Genomic DNA, 26,058 nt, shown 5'->3' with positions numbered 1-26,058 from the left:
CAGAGCCTCCCATCCAGGGTCATCTCCAGTCATCTTGATTCTTATCTGGCCACTGGACCCAAATGTCTCTGGAGGAGAAAGTGAGGCTGGTGACTTAGCACAGCTCCCCCACACTCAAATACAAATCATGTCCTTGTCATGGCATCACCTCCCTGATGTCATGGTTTTCTTTGAGAATGAAGGACAGGGGGCAGCTAGGTGGCGTAGTGGATAAAGCACCGGCCTTGGAGTCAGGAGTACCTGGGTTCAAATCTAGCCTCAGACACTTAATAATTACCTAGCTGTGTGGCCTTGGGCAAGCCACTTAACCCCATCTGCCTTGCAAAAACATAAAAAAACAAAACAAACAAAAAAAAAAGAGAATGAAGGACAAACATCATAGTCAGCATGGCAGGAGGTTTCCAGAGAAGTATCCTCAGGATCTTTACTTGACCCTCATATGCTCTTCATTATGCTCACTAAATTTTCAGATAATACAAAACTGGAAGGGATAGCTAACATAGTGGATAATAACCTGAATCTGCTATTTTGAAATTCAATAGGGATAAATACAAAATCTTTCCCTTAGATGTAAAAAAAAAAAATTACAAGTATTTTAAGAACTTCTCCACAATAATTCTGAAACAGACTGAAGTACATCAGTTGTGTGATGCATCAGCCAAAAAGCTAACATGATCTTGTGCTCCATGAAGAGAGGAATAGCTCCCAGGAACAAGAACATGATAGTGTCACTGTATTCTGCCCTCACCAGACCCCATCTGGAGAATTCTGCTCAGTTCTGTGACTTGTAGCTAATGAAGGATATTGATAAGCTGGAGAGTATCCAAAGGAAACCAATTATGGTGGTTCCCAAGCCAATGTCAAATAAGGATCTGTTTAAAGGAGCTGGGAGTAATCAGCATGATAAAGAAAAGGCTCAGAGAGAGCACATTAGCTGACTTCAAGTAATTGAAGGGTTATGATAGGAAGGAAAGACTAAATTTTCTCCATTTAGGCTCAGAGGACAGAACCAGAAGCAAAGACTCTGGAAATAGCAGGGGCAAATGTAAACTCAATGTGAGGGGGGAAAAACTTCCTAACAATTTGTTGTTGTAGAGTTTTTCAGTCCTGTCTGACTCTTCATGGTTCCATTTAGAGTTTTCTTAGCAAAGACACTTGAGTGGTTTGCCATTTCCTTCTCCAGCTCATTTTACAGATTGGGAAACTGAGGCAAACAGGGTGAAGTGCCTTGCCTAAGATCACACAACTAGGAAATCTGACTTAGATTTGAACTCAAGGTGCTCCTGATTCCAAAGTCAGCGTTGTAACCACTGAAGCTCCTAGCTGCCCTTCAATTAGAGCTACCCAAAAGTGCAGAGCTACTTCAAAGTAGTAGATTCCCCCTCAGAGTAGTAGATCCCCAGTAAAAGCTGGACAATAACTTATCAAGTACAATCCATTTCTTGGAGTGGTTGGACTAGAAGAATTCTGGTACTTTCTGATTCTCAAACTTTGTGATTCTATATGAAAATGCCCCATAATAAAGACCTAGTACTCTAACCATTACTAATTTTTTGTAAAGGCCCCCATGAGTCACAAAATGACTCAGGTAAAATTAGACAAGAAAAAAAATTAAAGAAATAATTAGCTCAAAACAAAACATTGTATATAATCTTAATGTTTCTAAAAAAACGCAGAACAAACTCCAGAATACTTTCAACTTTATTATGTCAGTTTTTTCCTTACAAAAGCATCAAAACTCCAAATAAAGCAATGAGTTTAAGGAAGCCTGAGTCAATTTCAAATGGTTTGAAGTTAGTCTAAGTTAGTTTTATTTGAAGGTTATTTTTTCCACTGGTTCAATTGGTATTAATCTGCTTCAGAGCTAAACTGTCAAGATACCTGTTCTGACTCTTTGCTTAGACTATAAAAATAACAGTTATTTTGAAACTGTAATTTTGTTTGGCCCTCAATGTATTTTTGCAAAATAGGAAGAAACAAGCTAATAAGAGAGCATGTAGGGAGGTGAAATCCTAGATGTTCCCTGTGCAAAAATAAGCGACTCTTAAAATAAACTTAACAGATTGTGGTTTTTAGCAGAAGAAGAATTTATCTTCAAGGCTAAGAGTGACCTCAGTCTCGCCTCAGATAATATTTGCCTCTCTTGGATCACTATATTTTGATACCTGTCTCAGCAAAAGTTCAAATATGTTCGGGATTTCTCTTCCCTGTAATGATTAGCATGAACTAGTGCTACGTGAGAAGAGAGGACCAAAAGGATGTTGTCAGGCCAAGGGCTGAACCAGTCCTTTAAAGTTAACAGGCTCTAGGAATTAGCCCCTGGAATGCTGATTCTGAGGATTGCTTATCTCCATTACCACTGATTTTTAAAGAATTCATACCATATGCTTGATTAAGATTTGTCCTTGTATTTATTATTAATAATCATATCTAATGATATAGTTAGCATCTATAGCAAAGCTTTTACTTATGTTATCTCTTTGATTCTTCTCCACAACCCTGAAAGGTAGAGGATTTATAGTTGAAGAAACTGAGGATAAATGAGATCAAGTGACTTGTGCCAGGTCATACAACTAATTAGTTTCTGAGAAGGTATTTACAATCAGATCTTTTTGACTCCAGGACCGTTTCTCTATTCATGATACTACCTAACTCCCTCAAGGCTTGCACAGTGTTTGAGGGGCAGCTAGGTAGAGCACAGTAGATAGAGCACTGGCCCTGGAGTCAGGAGGACCTGAGTTCAAATCCAGTCTCAGACACTTCACAATTACTTAGTTGTGTGACCTTGGACAAGTCACTTAACCCCACTGCCTTGTAAAAAACAAAAAAAAAAAGGATCACACAGAATCCTTATTTATTATTTCTTGACTTTTCAATTTTTGAACATGAATCTTGAACATGAGTCAATGGTATTTCAATTTAAAATTGATTCTTCTAAATAACTACACAGAAAAAAATCCATGTTGGAGTCAAGACAACAAACTTCTTTTATTAATATTTTATTTGTTTTCCAACTACATACAAAAGTAGTTTCTATCTATCATTTTTATAAGGTTTTGAATTTTACAATTTCCCCCCCAGAAGGTAGTCTGATAATCTTTACATTGTTTCCATTCTATACATTGATCAAAATTGAATGTGTTGAGAGAGAAATCATATCCTTGAGGAGAAAATAAAATATTAGAGGTAGCAAAATTATGTAGTACATAAGACACTTTTTTAAAAAAAAATTGAAGGTTATAGACTTTGGTCTTTGTTTAAACTCCACAATTCTTTCTCTGGATACAGATGGTATTCTCCATTGCAGGTAGCCCAAAATTGTGCCTGTCCATAAAGGTTGCTCATCACCCCCATGTTGCTGTTAGGGTGTACAATATTCTTCTGGTTTTGCTCATCTCACTCAGTATCAGTTCATGCAAGTCTTTCCAGGTTTCTCTGGTTTCTAATAGAACAATAGTGTTCCATGACATAAATTTACCATGGTTTGTTAAGCCATTCCCCAATTGAAGGATATTTACTTGATTTCCAATTCTTTGCTATGAATATTTTTGTACAAGTGATGTTTTTTATCCTTTTTCATGATCTCTTCAGGGTATAGACCCAGTAGTGGTATTGCTGGATCAAACGGTATGCACATTTTTATTGCCCTTTGGGCATAATTCCAAATTGCTCTCTAGAAAGATTGGATGAGTTCATAGCTCCATCAACAATGTATTGGTATCCCAGATTTCCCACTTCCCTTCCAACATTGAACATTGTCCTTTCTGGTCATATTGGCCAATCTGATAGGTGTGAGATGACCCCAGAGAAGCTTTAATTTGCTTTTCTTTAATCAATAAATGATATAAAGCAATTTTCATATGGCTATGGATAACTTTGATTTCCTCATCTGTAAAATGCCTTTGCATATACTTTGATCATTAAGACAACAAACTTGATAGCATTGAAGGGCCAATAAACTCGAAAGAAAAATTAGGAAAAATATCATTAGGAATAGGAAGCAGATCTGTGATTTCATGGGCACAGGACCCTCCCAGGTGAGAAAACTCCCCCTACCAACACAGGATAGTTCCTTCCTGCAACCTTAAATTTGACTAGAAACTAAGAGGTTATCCCATAGAAACTGCTCATCAGAGGTACATCTTAAACTCAGAGGCCAACCCTCTACATCATGCTGCCTTTCATCATATTTCATTACTGACATCATCACCCCATCCAAAAAATGAATGATCTACAAGCTAGTTTCTCATTTCTGTAAAATCTTAATAAGAATGATCTATCTATAACAAGGGTATTTGTAATGAAAATAGGAGAAGGAAATATGCAGTATTTCACCAGGAATTTTTTACTTTAGGCCACATCTTTCAAGTCACACAGTTAACTAGAATGTGTAGAACAATTCACAACTTGTGGATCATGATTGCGATATGGGGTGGGGAGAAGTCATAGATCTATGACTTGTTAATCTTGTTAATCTCCAAATAAGCAAAAATATCTTCAGTGAATTATATAAGTAATGTCTTTCACACTTGTATATTATTTTTTCAAGTTTTTGTTAACATTTCTATACTTAATTCAACAAAAGTTAATTTAAAAGCATTGTTAATGGGGCAGCTAGGTGGCACAGTGGATAGAGCACCGGCCCTGGAGTCAGGAGTAACTGAATTCAAATCTGGCCTCAGACACTTAATAATTACCTATCTGCGTGGCCTTGGGCAAGCCACTTAACCTCATTGCCTTGCAAAAAAAAAAAAAAACAAACCTAAAAAAACCTAGAATGTAAACTCCTTGAAGGCAAGACCTTTGCTTTTCTATTTTTATCCCCAGGGTTTAGCTTAATACATAGTAAGAAGTGAAATACTTTTTTCACTCACTCAGTCATTCATTTCTAAAGTATTTTTAAAAATACAGCAGAACACAACCTTAAAGATTGTTGTCTAACAATATGTAGCTCATGTAGATATTATGATCATAAGATTTCTTGATAAATGTGACCACTACAGAGAAAACTTTGTTCACTATTCCTTTGATTACCAATGTGAGATAAGGAATTGATTCAGTGGTCCTCTTCAAGAACAAGGGTCTATCCCTCACAGAATGATCTTTTTTTGGGGGAAATACATAAAAGAGGTCATCTTTTGCTTTATTCTTTTTAATCTAGCCTTAATCACAGAATGGTTGTTGCCTCTGACACTTTGGAAAGTCATGAACTTAAAAAGGCCAAGGTCTCTCACTACTTCTGGAGCTATCACCAGCTGTTGTGAATACTGGCAAGAGACATTGGACCCAGATGACTCCAGAGGAAAGAGTGAGACTGATGACTTTGCACATGATAGACTGAGTTGGTCTATCATGGTCTGCTGTTAAATAGATACTTCAGGAGAATAAAAAGCTAAGCCCAGGAAAAAGTAGGAGATGGAGAATAATGGGATTTTTATCTGGGAAGATTTACATCATATACATTGATCCCTAGCTTCTCTTTGACATGCATAAAAAATCCATCTCTCCAACACCAGTGCTGTTCTATTAATGCTATATAACTATAACTCATAGAATACTAAACTCTCTGAAGAATCAAATTATGGATCACTCCAGATTCAATGGAAATATGAATAGGGTTCTTGGATGGTGATTTGCTTCTAAAAAAACACTATAAAAATATCATTCAAAAAATGTATAACTAGAAAATAAGGTGAGCCAGTCTACTGAGAAAGTTGTAGGTAACAGATGGAAAGCTTGAGTGGGTTAACCATATGCATATAATGTTAAAGAAACTAGAAAAAGGTCTGTAGTGCACTGGTATTATATAATTAGAGGAAGGCATGGACAAAAATAAAACATGGACAAAAACATTTGCAGAATTGAGAAGTTTCCATATTGATGAAATCATAGATACACTGAAATGAAACAGTAATGACTGAAATTACCTTTTCTTTTACTAAAGATCACATAGGCAACCATCTTTCTCTTAGAAAATTTCCCTAACCTGGAACTCAGACTATTATGGGCAAGAGGTAGCAAAAGGAAGAATTCAAATTATAGAAATGTAGCAGAGTCCAGCAAACAATTACTAAAATATCAGTCCACTAGTTTGGTTTTTTTTAAGAAAAGATAGACTGCCCTGCCCTTAAGCCTAGAAGTACTTTGAAGCTCTGTAACTCTTAAAGGATCTTGTCTCACATGTGTGTCCCTAGAAAAGCTATTCAAGATGCCCTGAATGCTTCTCTGATGCTTGGAAGCTATTTGGATCTGCATCCATTCAAAATCATTATTTGTGAGCCCCCACTGTTATGTTTACTTTGATTAGTCATCCAGATGATTTAATCAGTTCAAAGTAATGGCATTTAATCAAATTACGTGGTAAGAAAAATAGTAATGGAATATTCCCAAACAAATCTGGGATCCACAAATACATAGATTATCAGTGGGAACAGTAGATAAGCATAGGGATTAACCTCATGGGAACACACATTAAGGGAGCATATAATGTCAGGCCACACACATGCAGGAGCAACTTATGCTTCTGATGCTACAAGGTCACTTATGTTTTCTGGTGACATCTCCACATTGTTCATTTTGACCTTGCTCCTGGATGGGCATTGCACCTGGATGTTGAAATATATCTATGCCATTTCTAAATAGTTGTTATAACAATGGTGATCTGCTCCTCCCTTCCCCCCCCCAAATACCTCTTTCTTTCTATTCAGAGTTTCTCAATTGAATTATTTGGAATATTATGCTGGTGTCATTGTCTTGACTGGGCAATGATCTCTGCCACCAGTTTCTGGGCTTCAACTCTAGGATCCTTAGATGTGGTGCCTGAAAAGTCTACCCCTGATTGGGTCAGTCTGAAAATTCTTTTCATACACACACACACACACACACACACACACACACACCTATTCACATATATAGACATACCTATATAATGTATAGATTTGTATGTATGTATCTCAAAGATATCTAAGTTTGATAGCATGAGCATGACTTGGCTAGCAAAAAAAAAAAATCCTTGTCTTCAAAGAAAACCTATCAGTAAAGTAGTGTTTTTCCTCTACTCATTTAATACAAATGATTGTTCATCTTTGACAGAAGGTCAGCATCTATTCAACAGTGTATATTTACATATATAACCTGAGGTACACAGTGTGTTGCTTAGAGTTTCTAGCAAAGTAGTAGATATATAATAGAATCTCAACAAAACTTTTTAATTTTTTGTTGCCAAAAAATAGTTTAATTTGTGTTTTGTTTCTTAATTTGTTTGCTTATTCATTCCTTTCCTGGATTCCCATATCAACCCAACTAACTTGTTTATGTGTTATAAGTTGAGTCTTGGAATTACAGTACTAAAAGGAATGTCCAATTTTTTTATTTTTTTTCTTCTCTGCACCTAAACCACTTAGAATGAATGTATATCAAGGGAATATTTTTCTTTGAGAAGGGGTGATTAAAAACTTTCTGATCACCATACATTGCAAGGTCAGAAGTGTTTGCCCTGGGAGAGGAGAAGAAAGAGGAAGAGGACCTGCCATAATATGAAACCTTAAATATAGGTAGATTGTACTCACATTCATTAGTGGAAAGGTCCTGATTTCAGTCCCAGATGCTGCTTTTCTCCCAAGGTTTTCATTAAGAACCAAGTCTATTTGTAAAGGAAAATTATGTAGCCTGGAATGTGTTCTTGCCACTATGTTAGGGACCAACCCAGAAAGAAAAACTTATCTGTGCCATTTTTTCCCATCTGTAAAATGGGGTTATTGATATATATTGTTATCCCTTAACAAAATCATCGTCTCTGGAATAACAAAAGTGTTTCAAGATGTTAACTGGACAGAGAAAACTGTCATCACATGAGTAAGAAAAAATGAAGTCAATCCACTTCCTAATGCTAAATCAAAGCAGAAATGGGCACAGATCTTCTGAATATGATTATTCTCTCATAATCTAATAAGAAAATCCAGTCCTTTCCATGTTCCACTGAGTCACAGGTTCCCTTCTCTAACGTTCTCTGATGCATCCCCACTGTCTGGAATACAGACTTCAGGCTCATATTACTCTCCCCCCCCCCAAGAAAATCCAATTTCCCCTCCACTGGTTGCCATAGGGTTCCTTTTCTCAGGGGTGTAGGGTTACTCCTAGGCAACTGTGGGACAGGCAACTATCCCATATCATGCAGGGGAAAAGCCACATAGTAATGATGAGTTCTGCAAGCTAAATGTAGAAGGTCATTCACTGCCTTTTAACCAGTGTATGTTTTTTTCCCTTGGAAGCCAGAGTTCATATGCCATTTTCTGAGAGACTAAGAGCAGCAGCTCAATCAGCTCATCTCTCTTTTATCAGGTCAATTCAAAGCTTTCACTCAAAGAGAAGGTCAATAGTATTAAAGGTAGACTCATAGGGTAGAATTTGCAGCTAGTTCCTTAGATGCTCTTCAAATTAGCCAAGAGATTTAAAATTCATCTATAATATTCTTTTTACATTTATCATCTATTCTTTAGATCAGGATCTGCATAGCCTAGAGGGATGGAAATTGAAAAAAATTCCAGAGGGATTCCAGTCTAGCAGCTGTGTGTGGTTTGATCAAGGCCTGGGTCTGACATACTTGCCCTCTACCCAAATATTTTAATGATAATCTACAGCATTTAAATGCTACAGTATGTCTTCCCCATTCCTCACTGTGATGTTCCACCCTGCAGTCTGGCATGGAAAACTCTCCTTTTGAAGAAAATGATCCAGTTCTGATTTTCCCTAATTATACAGTCATGACATCTGAGTTGAAGAGGTCCTCAATAGCCATCTTTTTTAGGTCATACCTGAACTATACCTTACTTGGTAAGAGGCCTTAAAACTTGTACTTCAAGACTTTGGGGTAGGGTAAGGCATTCTATTACCTCTCAAGTCAGTTCTAATTCTCCCCAAGTTTTTCCTGAACATCAAGTCTCAATCTGCTTCTTTGCATCTTCTACCTATTGTTCCTTGTTGTGCCCTCCCCAGGACAAGTAGAATTAGTTGAATCCCATTTTGGGGGGGGGGGTTAGGTTTTCCTAAGGCAATGGGACTAGGTGGCTTGCCCAAGGCCACACAGCTAGGTAATTATTAAGTGTCTGAGGCCGGATTTGAACTCAGGTACTCCTGACTCCAGGGCCAGTGCTCTATCCACTGCACCACCTAGCCACCTCATTGAATCCCATTTTTAAAAAATAGAGAACACTCCAAATATGGGAAGACAGCTATCATATTATCATGTCCTCTGTGAGATTTCTCATCCCTGTTTTTTTTCCAACCAATTTTTTTATTGCATGGTGCTCAGGCCCTTCATTATCCTGATGGTCTTCCTCTGAACATCTTCCAGTTTATAAATGTCCTTTCTAAAATATGGCATCCATCCAAAAGCTAACACACTCATGACATGATATGAGGAAAGTATCATCTGCCTAATTCCGAACCCTATCATTTAATTTTTCTCTATTATTCTCTTTCAGTGGCTCTCAAACAATGGCCCATCCCAGACCCTTGCAGGGGATCTCTAAGGTCAAACTATTTTCATAAAAGTAATGAGGTGTTATCTATTAATTACATAACTTGTATAAGGCCAAGATTTTCTTCATAGGCTTCACCCAGAACAACATATCACAAGTTGAATGCAGAAGTAGATATGAGGTTCTGTCTTCTATTAAATCAAACATTAAATAATTTTATAAAAGTAGTTACAACAAAGTCACTCTTCTCATTAAGTTTTTAAAATATAATTTTTAATAAAATCATTTATTTATATGTGGTATTTCTTATTGTTCTTTTATATTGATAAATATTTTTAGTTTTGCCATTTTAATTTCTAATATGGTAAATGTCAATTTTTAAAACCCAAATAAATAAAATCTCTCTGAGGGCCTCCATTTTAAGAGTAAAAATAAAAGAGTCACAGACCAAAAAGGTTAAGAATTGATATTTTATGCCAAAACTAATATTTTAGGGTTTGATACCATAAGCCTGTCACAAAGAGCTAAACTAAAATGTGAGCTCCTTGAGGACAGGACTATATTTGTGTCTTTCTTTTTGTCTTTAGCAATCAGTGGGGGACCTGGTATATAAGTGCTGAGTAAATGCTTATTGACTGACCAACTGAATGAAGGTCCTGTGTTGAGAGGCACTGACTGTGGAATCTGAGGACTTAAACTCACAGTTCACCTCTGCCATTTACTATCCTTGTGACCTTGGGGAAGTCATTGACCTAGCCAACTCAGTGGAGCAGTGTTGGACCTGGAGTCAGAAAGACCTGAGTTATATCTGGCCACATACACTGACTTACAGTAAGAGCCTGGACAAATCACTTCACCTCTTTCTCAGTTTCTTCAACTACAAGATATGAACTCAGGGATGGAGTGAGGATCAAATTATTTTTAAAGTGCTCATCCCAGTGCAGTTGTTGCTTTTTTCCTTCCCCTAACTTCTCTAAACCTCAGTTTCCCACTCTATAAAATGGAGAAGGTAGACTAGATTGCTTCTAAGGTCCCTTTCAGATAGGATCTTATTATAGAGGGTTAATTTCATGGTACACAGTTTTTCAGAATACATTGGATACTGGAGGGCCTTCCCAAGTTTAGAATTACATACCTATCACAGTAGTGCAGATCGCCCAGGAAGAAGCCAAGCATAGGTAGTGCTAAATGAAGCTTATGAAGGTTAATGAAGCATTTACTTTGTACAAGTGTGCTGTGTTCTGAGGATATTCTCACCCTTCCTTCTCAAGGAAGACTAATGATATCACATTTTCACATAATGGATTGACCTGCTCATGAATTGGAGTTGTCAGTTCACACTCTCTTCCAAGATCATCAAAATCCAGTGGCAGGACAAAAGTTGATAGCCCAGGATGCAGTGGATGACCTTGGCAGCTTCCATGTCTGACCAAGTTCTAAAGCTACTTCAGTTGCCTAATGGCCTTTGGAACAAATTGTTCTCATCTGCCCATTCTACTAGGGGAAGTCTTCACATGCTTGGGTTGGACATCCCCTGCCTTAACAACAGGTTTGAGGACTATTGGTTACCCCCAAACTGGTTTTAGATGTTTTCTGAGACAGTTTTACTGGGGTGTGGCTATTGTACATGCTGTATCTTCCTATACCAAAGATGGATGAGCAGCTAAAAATACAAGTAAAAAGCAAGATAATATTTGTCCTCAAGCACCTTAGATTCTGAAGGCAGACAACACATAAAGAGGAGCTAGAAACAAGGGAAGTTATGGTGTAAGCATGGCATGGCTTGGAAATGGCTGAGAAGAAACATGAAGGTCTGATTCTAGATAAAGTAAGAGGGATGTTCACCTTTCAGAGACTATCTACATCCAGAGGAAGAAAAACAAAACAAAACAAAAAACTACTGAATTTGAATGAACACTATGTTCACTTTTTAAAAATTTCTCTTATATCTTTCTTTCCTATCTCATGGTTTTCAGAAAGTGTCTAATCTGTAAAAATGTTAAACACAAATGTGTATGTACAATATTCACCAGACTGTTTGCTGCTAAAGGGAGAGGAGTGGGAAGGAAGGGTGGAAGGAAATTATGTAACTTAAAAATATACATATGCATATGGATGAATGTTGAAAATCTTTCATAACATGTAATTGGAAAAATGACAAGCAAGATGGGTTCAGACAAACCCAGAAATATCTATATGAACTGATACAGAGTGAAAAGAGCAAAACTAGTAAATAGTAACAACAATGTCATAATAATAATCAACTGTGAAAAATCATTTTATTTTTCTTGGGTTTTATTTTAATGGCTGAAATGGAAATATATTTTTCGTGATTCCACATATATAACTAGTATCATATAGCTTGTATTTTCAATGACTGGAGAAGGAAGAAAAAGAATTTGATACTTAAAAATTTTTAAGAATGTTACAAATATTTTTAAAAAGAATATATTTTTGATATCTTACAAATATAATTAAAATTAAAACCTAATCTAATTAAAATTGTAATCTAATCAAACTAAAGAGGTTTGGGGAGGGAGAAAACTACATTTATGCCTAGCTAGATACCACACATGATAATACTTGAATATCTAGAAGTTAACAGTTAAAATACAAGAATGAAGACAGAATCAAATGCATAAAAATTTAAACAATAAGATAAACTAAAGTTCCTAATTTAAAGAGAAAAGTTTAACTTCATAAATACTACTGAAACTTGTTGGGATGGAAAAACTCATACCTGAAACATGGTCTTAGATGAGAACTCTATTCCAAAGAAATGAGATAAGTAAAAGGAAGGTAAGGGCAGCTAGGTAGTACAATAGATAGGGTGCCAGACTTGGAATCAGGAAGAAATGAGTTCAAATAATATTAAATCTTTGGTATGTGACAGTTACTATGCTAAGTACTAGAGGAATAAATAATTTTAAAAAGAGAGAGACATGAGAGGGCATGGAGTCAAGATGGTGAATTGGAGGAACTCCTGCAAACTCTACCCCAGACCACTCCAAATACCTTTAAATAATGATTAAATTAAATAATGATTCTAATCAAATTCTAGAGGGATGGAACCCACAAAAAGACTGAATGAAACAATTTCTAGCCCAAGACAACTTGGAAGATTTTCGGGAAGAATCTGTTACACTGGAGTTAGAAACAGCCCACAGAGTAGTCAGGGTTGTACTGGCAAACCAATTCCAACCATCCAAGAACAACCTGCAGGGAACCTGGGTCAATAAAAGCAGCAACAGTTTTCAGACCTCTCAACCCAGGGATGCCAAGAACAATTGAGAAGCTCAGCTGGAAAATTCTGCTGGACCAGAGTGAGCATGGAGCCCAGTCCATCATAGGCTTCCGGACCCAGCCCAGGAACCAGAAGCAGGCCTGGGGAGACACCCAGCAGCTGTTTCCAGAGCACTCAGCCCATGGATGCTAAGGGGATTAGGGGAGATTGCAGCTCTTCACTATCCCTGTGGCTTTACCCATACTCAGAACCAGGTCAAAGTCTGAGGCCCTTGGCTCAGGAAAAGGACCTTTGCTGCCATAGTGGAGTGGGGACCCTCCTAACAGCTCCAGGGAGAGGGGAGTGTTTGTGGTCATCCACAGACTACAGCACAAGTCAGAAGAGCAGTCAGAGCCTCCCATATGAAGGATTGCAGTCTCTGGGGGAGTGACCCCAAAAACAACTGGAAAAACCCTCAAAAGCTTGGGGTCAGTGCATCTACCACCCTGGAAGCAGAGTACCACCTTAACAAAGAGTTAAAATCAAGTCATAGGCTGGGGAAATGAGCAAACAAGAGAAGAAAAAGAATCTGACCATAAACAATTACTTTGGTCCTATGGAGGATCAAAATACACATTCAGAAGATAACAAAGTCAAAGCTTCTGTATCCAAAACCTCCAAGTAAAATAGGAATTGGTCTCAGGCTATAGAAGAGCTCAGAAAAGATTTTGAAAAGCAAGTAAGGGGAGTAGAGGAAAATCTGAGAAGAGAAATGAGAGCAATGTGGGAAAATAATGAAAATCAAATCAGCAGCTTGGTGAAGGAGATACAAAAAAAAAATACTGAAGAAAATAAGATCTTGGGGGCGGCTAGGTGGCGTAGTGATAAAGCACCAGACTTGGGAGTCAGGAGTACCTGGGTTCAAATCCGGTCTCAGACACTTAATAATTACCTAGCTGTGTGGCCTTGGGCAAGCCACTTAACCCCATTTGCCTTGCCAAAAAAAAAAAACCTAAAGAAAAAAAGAAAGAAAATAAGATCTTAAAAGCCAGTTTGAGTCAAATGGGAAAAGCAGTCCAAAAGATCAATGAGGAAAAAGAATACCTTAAAAAGTAGAATTGGGGTAGCTAGGGGTGGCTAGGTGGTACAGTGGATAAAGCACTGACCCTGGAGTCAGGAATACCTGGGTTCAAATCTGTCCTCAGACACTTAATAATTACCTAGCTGTGTGGCCTTGGGCAAGCCACTTAACCCCATTTGCTTTGCAAAAGAACCTAAAAAAATGAATGGAATTGGGGTAGCTAAGTGACACAGTGGATAGAGAACTGACCCTGGTGTCTGTAGAACCTAAGTTCAAGTCCAGCCTGTGACACTTAATAATTACTCAACTGTGTGACCTTGGGAAAGTCACTTTAACCCCTTTGCCTTGCAAAAATAGAAAAGAAAAACAGAATTGGTCAGATGGAAAAGAAGACACAAAAATTCTCTGAAGAAAATAATTCCTTCAAATGTAGAATGGAGCTAGGGGAAGCAGATGACTTTGTGAAATCAAGAAACAATAAACAAAACCAAAAGAATGGAAAAACTAGAAGAAAACATGAACTATTTCATTTAAAAAATAACTGACCTAGAAAATAGATCTAAAGAGACAATTTAAAAATTATTGAACTACCTAAAACTCATGACCAAAAAAAAAAGCCCAGACTTTCTTTTTCAAGAAACAATTCAGGAAAATTGCCCTGATTTTCTAGAAGCAGAAGATAAGCTAGAAATTGAAAGAATCCACTGATCACCTCTGGAAAGAGAGCCCCAAAATGAAAACTGGCAGGAATATTACAGTCAAATCTCAGAATTCCCAAGTTAAGGAGAAAATATTACAGTCAGAAAGAAACAATTCAAATATCATGGAGCTATGATCAGGATAGCACAGGATTTAGCAGCATCTACATTAAGGGTTCATAGAGCTTGGAATATGATGTTCTTGGATTACAACCAAGAATCAACTACCCAGCAAAAATGAACATACCCTTTCGGGGGAAAAGATGGACAATCAATGAAATAAGAGACTTTCAAATTTTCCTGATGAAACAACCAGAGCTCAACAGAAAGTTTGAATTTCAAGTATAGAAGTCAGGTGAGGGTGGATGGGAAGGGCAAATTATGAGGGACTTAATGATGGTGAATTGCTTGTATTTCTTCATGGGAAAAATGATCCTGATAACTCATATGAATCTTTTCATTTAGTAGGACAGTTAGAAGGAGTAAATATAGTCAAAGCACAAGAAGAGTTTGAATTTGAAGGATTAACACATTAAAAAGATGGAGTTAAGGGGTGAGAAAGGAATGTATTGGGAGATAGGGAAAGGAGAAGTAGAATGGGGTAAGTTATTTTATATTAAAGAGGCAAGAAATATCTTTTGCAATGGAGTGGAAGGGGGAAGGTGAGGGAGAGTGAGTGAACCTTTATTCTCATTGGAAGTGGCTCAGAGAGGAAATAACATACATACTCAATTGGGTATAGAAATCTATCTTACCCTAGAGAAAAATAGGAGAGGAAAGGGATGGGAGAAAGGGGACAGGGGAGAGAAGAGGAGGTGTAGGATAGAACAAGAGGGAGATCATGGGAGACAGTGGTCAGATACAATACACTTTTGAAGAAGGACAGGGTGAAAGGAGAGAGAATAGGATGGAGAGAAATACTGTTAGCAATAGCAACTGTAGGAAAAAATATTGAAGCAACTTCTCTGACAGACTTATGATAAAGTGTCTGAATACAGACTGAAGCACACTCTTTTTTTCCCCTCTTTATTTTTCTTGAGGTTTATCTTTCTTTGGGTGGGGAGAGGGAATTACATTTACATTACATCATGACTATTGCAGTAATGTGTTTCATGGCTACACATTTTTAACCTATAACAAGTAACTTGCTTTCTCAATTTGGGGAGTGGGGTGGGAGGAAGGAAAAGAATTTGGAACTCAAAGTTTGAGAAGTAAATGTTGAGACTTGCTTTTGCATGTAGCTGGGGCAAAAAAAAAAAGTAAAAATAAATAAATAATTTAGAAAAAAGAGTCTTTGTCCTTAAGGAATTTTTATTTAATAGGCAAAGCCAATGCATAAAAAAGAAGTCACTAGAGAAGAGGATTTTGTTTTGTGGAAGAAGTGGAAAGTGGGAATCATGATGATGATAATGATGTTTGACCTTTGTTCTCCAAAAAAGCCATGATGTCAAGGAGGTGATGGCAAGACATGCAAGTGAATTGGATTTGAGTAAAGGTGGCTGTGCTAAGTCACCAGTCTCACTTTCTTCTCCAAAGCTGTCTGCAAAGAGACAAAGGCAATGGGGAAATGACCTGAATAAAAACAAATGGAATATGAAGCTCAAGTCTGCTCAAAATTTAATACAGCGTCTGACTCATGGTGGGTATTTAATAAATGATAGTTGTTCTGAGTTGACTCGACTCAGTCCCTCCACTTAGCCAGGAGATATAGAGAGCACTCACCAATCAACTGAGTTGGCCTAGTGCAAGAGCTCTAAAGGACAAATTTCTCAGAGATGAGGACATGATGACAGGGATTCTGCTAATACTACAATGGGTGCTCCCTTCCTCTCCTTAACTCCTTATCTCTTTCTGTTGCCTTTGCCACTCTCATCTCACACAACTGACCTTCTCTTAGACCTAGAGGTGCCCCAGAAAATTGTGCACAGAATAAGACTCCATTCTCCTAATCATACAGAAGACAGGACAATATTTTTCTGAGCTCCTGGTTTAGAAGGGTGCAAGCAGTTCACTTTTCCAGGGAAGATTGGTTAGGTGATCCATTGATGATAAATATCTCTCTCTGTCTGCCAAGTATTCATCAAAACCCTCTGAGAAACCTCAACATGTTAGAGTGGTTAGACTGCAGAGTAGTAACCAACAAGGAATGGCTATCCATTTGCTCTGGCACCTAATTGCTTTTATGAGGATATATCTGCCTACTGGCCTTAACAGGATTTAAAGAGTCAGCAATCCTTGACTAAGAGCTGACAGCTGTATCCTATATGTGTCCTGTATCCCTTTCATGACAGTCCAGCTAGTAACTGCTAGTTCATTTATATCTGAGTCTACGGTGCTGACATTGAGTTGTAGAAATACCTTGCAATTCTTATTCCTTTGTTTAAAATTACAAACAAGCTTTAAGTGAGGCAGAAATTAAATAGGTGGCAATCTTTCCCTGTTAAAATTGTGAAAATGTGTTCTATCCTTATTGAACCACAAATAGAAAATGAAATCATGTCTTTTAAAAAATTGCTTTGTTTACAAAGATATTTTCAATTTAATTAAACTATTATTAATTAAATGCCTACCACATTCAATAAACTGTGTGAGAGACTAGGGATTCGATGAAAAAACAAAAGCCCCTACCTTTGAGGGAGTTTATATTTTATTAAGGAAGAGGTTGCTATAGAACACATACATGTTTTGCATTTAATTCCATTAATGCCCACAAATAGATGCTTTGAGAGTATAAATTTTATCATCATTAACAAATGAGAAATGATCATCTTCTTCCTTTGAAAGAAGGAAGTTGCAAATAAATATAAAAATGACTTGCAAGTATTTCTGGGAAAGGCAAAGAAATGAGATGGTGGCATTGGCTGGATCATACATTTAAAAGCATCAAGAAACATTTCATGGGACATAGATCATTTTTTGCTGCAATGCTCATAAAAAGGAGCTAAAAAAGACAATCATGAAAATAAACGCAGCTTATGCACTAACAGATTGCAGACAATGAATAGGTAGAGGAATTCCTCAAAGAACTTAATAATACTCTCCAAATTAAATCAGCATGCACTTTGATACTCAATATCTTCAATATAATAGAGGGAGAGAGTCAGGATGATAAGAAACATTTCAGATGTCATGGTTTAGGAAGAAGGAATGAGAAAAGTTAAGACTTGTAGACCACAAAGAAATCTTATGACTTTATATTTAAAAAAAAGAAAGAAAATTGGGGCAGTTAGGTTGCATAGTGGATAGAGCACTAGTCCTGGACTCAGGAAGACCTGAGTTCAAACTGAGCTCAGACACTTAATAATTACCTGTGACCTTGAGCAAGGCATTTAACCCCATTGCATTGCAAAAAAAAAAAAAAGGAAGAAAGAATTGGTAGGCACTGAAAATTATGAGTACCAAATAACATTCTAGAAATCAAAAAGTATTTTGACAGGAAAGTATTCATCATAAAAATAGGAGTCTTCTTTAAATCAATTATCTTTGTATAGTCATGCCACAGTCTTGTCTGAACAAAAATCAGAATTAGTAAAAAAAAAAAACAAAACAGAAAAATAACAATGGGAAAAGACAGAGTATAAGATTGAAGCAACTCAATTATAAGCTATTTAAGCAATTAATTAAACATTAAAATAGAAAACTGACAATGTCAATTATATCAAATCCAAATATAATATTTTAACCAGAAATTTAACTCTCTAAATTATCACAACACAAAGATCAAGAAAATCCATAAAATACCTTACTCAGTGGACATTACAAGCAGAGAAGTATGGTGATCAAAGGCAACACCAGTTTAGAATGTAGATTTATTTGTAAAACCCTAAGTAAGGGGAATGATGGGTGATTATAAGTAATATCATCTCATAAAACAGAAAGAAGCAGTGGATAATAAAATCAATTTAAATCAATTTCAAAAAAGAGTAAGAAAGTAAGCCATCCCCAAAAATTTAAGGATGAAAATAGAAAGGCGACAGAGAAAAAAATGAAAAAGATCTGGCATCTATTATTTCAAGAAATTGTTTTCAGTCAAGGATAGTAGAACCACCAGTCTATCAACTCTATCATCCCAATGCCAAATATGCTTAAAGAGGAGTCAAAATAGTTCCAAAAAGAAGGAAGATTAAAAAGGAGCTGTATTAGACCAAGTTTATGTAGATGACATTCATACCATGGAATTTGTGAGAGATTGTGAGAGATTGATTTACAAGATTATATGAAAGAGGGGACAGCTAGGTGGCACAGTGGATAGAGTAGTGGCCCTGGAGTCAGGAGTACCTGAGTTCAAATCTGACCTCAGACACTTAATAATTACCTAGCTGTGTGGTCTTGGGCAAGCCACTTTAACCCCATTGCCTTGCAAAAACTGAAAAAAAAAAGATTATATGAAAGAAGGGAAGATCCCAAAAAGACACAGAAAAGATATTTAAATTTATTAATAACTTCCATTCCAGGGGGCGTCTAGGTGGCGCAGCGGATAAAGCACCGGCCCTGGAGTCAGGAATACCTGGGTTCAAATCTGGCCTCAGACACTTAATAATTACCTAGCTGTGTGGCCTTGGGCAAGCCACTTAACCCCATTTGCCTTGCAAAAAATCCCTAAAAAAATAAAAATAAAAATAACTTCCGTTCCTCATCCTCCCCACTCCACCAACTTACCCCAACCCCCCTGACTAAAGTCAAGAGAACATCAGCAACTAATGACCTTTATGACTAGTTTCCAATCTACACTTAACCCTAACGTACCATACTAGAATTGACTCAAACCAATGGCATTAGAAAGCCACCTCAACCCTTCAGGAGAACCCCTATAATTCTAAGGGAGGAGATTTAACTAGTTTTACTCTGGGGGGTGGGGGACAGCAGCAACATGCAATGTTAGTGGATCTAACTCATCGATATGAGGGAAGGGGGTAAGGATAAGGTTCTCCAGAATTTAAAAGGACCATATTATAAATTATAAAAATTGTACCATCCAACTCCCCATAGGTTGAAAAGGACTGCAATGATTGGCTGATTGTCAATAATCCCAGACAGTAGAATGGATTTAGCTAGCAACCAGAACAGTATTACCAAGCTGTACAAATGATCTGTAATCCTCACTCCTTCCTTTGCAATTGAAGAAGCTGGAAAAAGGAAATATCAGTAAAAGAAGTGATCATATGGAGTGCTCACTAATTGGAGAGTCAAGAAAATTGTGGGTTTTTTTGTTTCTTAAAAAGTTTTGTTTATTAAGAAGTTCTCCTAAAAGAACAATCCAATTAAGCCAAGGTCAAAACTCACTTGAAGAAGCTGGTTGGTCAAACCCTGAATTTCAAAACCTATCATTATTTCTCCCAGAGTCATGTAACCAGCACCTCAGAAATGACAAAGGACAGGAAATATTCCTCAGGAATCCTATTTGTCTGGCCAACATAAAAAACCATAATTCAGTTTAATCAGTAAATTTTATTGAAGCACTGTGTACTTTAGATTCATGTCTGCCCAGGGTCTACCCAGGGTCATTCATTTGTACAATAAAACAGAAAGTTGAGGAACTGTTTACAAAGCACTGGTCCACTTAGTCCTTTTCACTCTTGCTGAGGCTGAAAGAAGATAAGACACCATTCAATTCCATTTACAAATACTTATTAGGAGCCTACTATGTATAAGATGATGTGTTGGGTGCTGGAGACACAAAGACAAAACAATAATGACAAAAAAAAACATTTCTACTTCTAAGGATCTCACATTCTACTGGACAGATGTAGACAGATGAGCAAGTGCAAAGTAATGAGAAGGCTATGTTTATTACTTTGTAAAGGAAAGGCAAAATGGGGGATGGCTCAGTAAAGTATTCCAGTTGAAGGCAGCACCTGGGAGAACTCTGAGAGGAAAATAAGGATTCAAAGAGATCATGATAAAAAGAAAGGGCATTCAATTTAATTCAACAAGCTAATTTTAAGTATTTACTATGTTTGGGTCAAGGTGGGTAGTTGGGGCAAAATTATGGAGGCACAAATTGAAACATCAAGTTAGGGAATGAGGTTCCATTTAACTGGAACATAAAGAGTAAAAAGGAGAAGAATATGGAACAAAATGGGAAAGATAGTGGTGGGTCTTGTATACTAGACTGAGTAGTTTGTATTTTATCCTAAAGGTTAAAAAGAATCACTATAGGTTTGTAAGCAAGGCAGTGATGCTATCCTGATCTGTTCCTAGATTAATCTGGCAATTGTATACTTGGATAGATGATAGAGGGGAGAGACTGGGAGCAGAGAGACCAATTAAGAGGCTATTACAGCCGTCCAACTAAGAGGTGGTGAAAGTCTAATAGAGGGAAAGAAGGCAACATAGTCAAGATATATTAGGAACCAAATAGACCTGACAACTGACTAAATATGGAAGGTAAGGGAAAGGAAGAAACCTGAGTCAATAGTAGTACAAGTTTAGAGAAAAGATGTTTTCAGTTAGTCACAGATTGTTAGTGATATGTCAAATGAACTATCTAGATGACGATATTCATCAGGCAGTTATTTACTGAGTGTTAGAGTTCAGAAGAGTGGCTAGTACTAAGTATTTGGACTTGGGAATCATCTTTGTAGGAATGAACATGAAACTAATGGGAGATAATGAGACTGTCAAAAGACAGAAAACAGAGAGAGAGAAAGAAAGGACCCAGACTACAAAGCATGGGAAATAAATAATGAACCACCAAAGAAAACTGAAAAGCAACAATCAGGTAGATAGATGATTTCCCATGTACTATTCTGGTTCAACTTGCTCACTAAGTTTCCACTCACAATATTCCAATTATCCCTGACACCATTAAGGAAAATCAGAGATGTGATCAAGGGTAGGTAAATTTTAAAAATAATTTAAATAAAGCTGTTAGGACAGATATGATGGAGATTCTTCAAGAATCTTCTCCCAGAACAAGACAGAATAGATCTCAAGGGCAATTCTAAAACAAATAGAATGTGAGCATAGAAGGGACCCATCTTCTAGATAGAAAAATATTTCTAATTTTATAATCTCTATCTTGAAGTAACTTCCACTTCAGTGGTCCTAAATATATTAGCAAATATTCTAGCAAAAGAGATTGATTATACAACCAAAAGAGACAGAAAAGGGCAGTCAAATAGGTAGAAGGATTACCATGAAGGAATAGTATTATGAAAACCCAGAAACAAAAGAAAGTATCAAGGAGAAGAACCAATGGCAAAGGCTGCAGAGAGGTCAGCAAAGATGAGGATTTTGAAAAGACCATTAGATTTGGTCATTAAGACACAATTTGTGATTTGGAGGAGATCATTGTTAGTTGAATGATGAGGTTGGAAGGCAGTCTGTAGAGTTAAGGAGAAAGTGAGAGGAGAGGAAGTAGAACCATCTCTTGTTAGAAAGGAACTTTAAATGAGTTTATCAACAAAAGGAGAGATATGGGATGGTAATTAGCAGTGGTGGATGGATCAGGCTTTTTTTTTTTTTTGGTTAACATTATGAACCTGGGAGAAAGAAAGCATTAGGTGTTCATTTCACAACCTGCAAGATGGGATTAATGATTCTTTCAACCTGCTTCACCAGATCCTTAAGATGACCCACTGAATTTTTATCCTATAAATCAATTCATCAATAAGGTTATACCTCTCTACTTCTTTTAGTTTCTCAAATTTTTATGACGTAATTAAATGATACATGATATAATTGCCAGGTTTTATTATAGAAGAGAATATCATTGCTCCCATCACTGATTTTCAATGGTTTGTGCTTCTGTTCTTTGAGTCATAGAATTTTGTGTTTTGATAAATGTTAATAGCAATGTAGCCCCCTTTTCCTGAAGTGGAAGGGGAAACCAAATGCAGCAAGGAGGGTAAAAAGGGAATCTGACAAAATGTCTCTTCAGTAATTATGTACATCCCATACAGACAAATGTACTTAAAAGCAAAATAATCACATATGTGGTTTTGTTCCCCCTTCTTCATTACATCACATTTTCCTGTTGGAACACCATTCCCTATCATTCCTACAAATGTTCCTCTCCCAGAAGCAGACCCCTGTGGTTTAAACAAAGCATTAAGCTGAGGTTTTATGCAGGCTGCCAGTTCAATTCAATGATTGAACCATGAAGTCTGACGTCACCCACTGGGGACAGCCTTTAGATGACTAAGCTTACTAGGAGTTTGCCTTTCTAACTCAACAAGGAGAACACTTCTACTTGGTCTTGTGGTTCCATGATACATGGGGATTTAAAAAAGAACCAGATCACAGAAGCAAAATGCATTCACATACAATTTTTACAACTCCTTTTCCTAAGCAAATCAGAACAAAATTAAATTAGATTAATACAATTAGATGGATTAGGGTGAGTCTTAAAGTCCCTTATTACTCCAAATGATTCCATTGAAATGGCTATGAAAAAAAGGAGAGAAAACTTTATGATTGTATAGTATCTTTTTAAGAGGAACTGAAAATGTTTCATAAGCAGAAATGAAGAGAGGGAGATCCACTGCCTTTCTCTCTTTCCTCACCTAGAAATGATAAGGGATCATATCAAGGAAGAATAAAAATCTGCATTGTCTCACTTTTTTGACTTTTCTGGAGAAGGGATGTAAATAACAATGGCAGATACTAGAACCTTTTGCCTTGTAGTTTGGGATCGAGACAATTTGCCTAGTCTACTTTAGAGGTTACTTAGCTCTGTCTCTCACTGATTTAGGATGCCTTCAACTTCTTGTAGTATGTCTAATTCTCTTCTCTGCAATTGGAGGTCAACTTGAGTTTTCATTACATTGATGAAGATTTTCAAAAAGACTCCAGACAGAGGGAGGAAAAAGGGGGAGAAAAGGAATATTAATTAAAAAGTCACTTTCAATAACGATTTAAATGTAGAAATGTAGGGCAAAAGTTACCACTTCCACTTTGACTTCTCAGTCTGGTTAAGTGAAGATGCAGGATGTTTTAGACTGTTGTTTTGCTAGTTAATGAATACATAAGGTTTGAAAGCAATTTACTTATTCCAACCAAAATATGAGATTGGTTTGGAAGAGTTGCTGATGAGAAAAATCAAAGTGTCCAAAATACACCTTTGACCTTAGGGAGACTCTTGCTTTGCTAAGCAAGATTTTAAGATTTTCTTCACACAAGAGGTTATTGGATAGTTCACTAATTGGAAGTATCTTTGCAGAGAAATGAAGTCACCTTGTTGGTATGATTCAAGGTAGAAACAACAAGTAACAGTAAAATTTCAGAGGAAAGAAGGTGGATGACCTACCAGATGACATCAAGAAATCAAAAAATGACATAAGCGGCTTTATTGGAAAAGTAATAAGATGTATCTTCCAATATAGAGAAGTGTTCCACCTGTGATATAATCTTTGGAGTAAGAAGTTAAGCAAACTCTGTTTTTCTGCCTGTGACAGCATAGGAGCATAGGAATCTGTGGGAATGTGTGCTCCTGTGTTTATTAGAGGATTTTTCCTGTTTATTTGTATTACCACTCTATTTAACTAAATCCCTTTGTTTTAAGTTAAGGTATAATATAGGTTGGCTGTTTGTTTTGATTAGATTTGATTTGATTTTAGAGAAAAGGATTGGAATGAAACTCATGCTATTTGTTTTTAGTTAGATGCCAGCTGAAAGAGTAGATTGAGTACATTGACCTTGAGTATAGCTTTGGAGAGCTAAACACAGTGAGGAGAGCTTGGGCAACAAACTAAATGTTTTGTTTTGTTCAAATGAAAACCAGTCAAGAGCATTGCAAAAGAAAGTGGGTGTATCCTTATTACTAAAGTCAATCTGAAATATTGTGTTTCAGCCTAGGCCACAAGTGAGGGTGCAAAGAGTACCCTGAGGGAAAATAAAGTCAATTCCAAACCCCAGAACAAAATAAACAGTTCATTCTTAGGAGTTACAAGGTAATATTCAAATATACACATGTGTACACATATGAAGAAAATAAATTCCCAATAAAATTAAGATATTAGTTAACAAAGGAAGCTAAAAGAGAGGAGGGAAAGAAACTCAATGGGATTGGCCCCAGGCAGTTCAGGATTATTCCTCTTCCTAGCACAAAAATTTGGAGTCAAACCAAAGAGTCATTCTTTTTCCACAGATGGTAGGCAAAAACATTTCATTTAAGAGAAAAGCAGAGTGAGTCACACTATCACTTGTATTAAAGAAGGTAACCTGAAAATAAGTATTCTGAATACCATCCCCATGCCCCCAAAACATTTATCTAAATGTCTGATGTTTTTAAGGTCTGAAAACCCCGAGGAGGTAAAAGAAGTAAAAGAGTGACTCCCTGTTCTCCAATGATTTACAACATAATAATTCATAGTGGTTATTGCATTTACACAATGCTTGGAAGCTACAGAGTGCTTTGCATACATGAATTCATCTGAAGCTCATGTCCTCTGTGAGGAAGAAAGTGAAAATGCTGCTGTCTCTGCTTTACAAAGAAGTAAAGTGTGGCTCAGGGTGGTTAAAGGATTTTTCCAGGGTCACAAAGCTATCAAGTGGCTAAACTAGGATTAGAATTTAGGTCTTCTGATTCCAAGGTCTTCTGACTGCAAGGTCAGTGCTCTTTGAAGAAAAGATGGTAAAAACATAATCATTTTTTCTTCTAAGATCCAGAAACTGATGATCTTAGATTTTTATTTTTATTTTTCAGTGAGGTAATGGAGTGAAAGAAACTTACCCAAGATCACACAATAACTAATAAGTATCTGAGACTGGATTTGAACTCGGGCCCACCTGACTCCAGGGGTGGTGCTCTACGCACTGAACCACCTATCTAGTTGCCCCTGACCCTAGGTTTTGATGTGAACTCTGATACTTGCTTTCTGTCCTCAGTTTATGAAGGGGTGGGCAGGGCAGACCTGTATTAGAATGTAAGTTCCTTGAGAATAGTGTTTATTCTCTTCTTTATATTTGCATCCTTTAGAACCTACCACATAATGGATACTTAATAAATACTTGCTGATTGATTGATTGATTGAATGGTCCCTTCCAGATATAAATCTTATGATCTCATCAACCTAAGTCAGGCTCATAGACTTGACCTGAGAGAAAAGCCTAGGAACAATTGAAAGAGTTAGCTGATAGCTTGTGATGACCCTCCCCGGCTTTCTTGTCATGTAGTGTGTACTCAGCCGGTCAGGGCCAAGTCAAGGTAGTGGATTCCTTTACTCTATGTCCCTAACCCAAGTCTCAACAGTCTCACAAAAGTGTGAGAGTAGGGATGGATCTATACAAAACTATCACAACCACAGACAAAGATTGCTACAAACACATACCCTTTTGATGGAGTATCAACTTCGTATATAAAGGACAATGCTTTAAAAAGCCATTTTTATCCCCATTTTTATTTCACTCAGCATACATCACACAATAGGTTGAATAGAACTGGTTTTGGGGGACAATCAGCTCGGATGAAGCACCAGCACCATCTTGTGTTGATAGCCCTACACTGGAGTCTAATTGACATGCCATACAGGTCAGCTCCCGCAGCAGCAGCAGCAGCAGCAAGGTGATGTTGCCCACACTTCACTGCCAAGTTACTAAGTCAATTAGATCTGGTGCTGATGTCTAATGGGTCCA

Source organism: Macrotis lagotis, chromosome 2, assembly GCF_037893015.1.
Source record: "Macrotis lagotis isolate mMagLag1 chromosome 2, bilby.v1.9.chrom.fasta, whole genome shotgun sequence".
Lineage (NCBI taxonomy): Eukaryota > Metazoa > Chordata > Mammalia > Peramelemorphia > Peramelidae > Macrotis > Macrotis lagotis.
The sequence above is the reverse complement of the archived record's forward strand: the minus strand, read 5'-3'. Positions refer to the sequence as shown.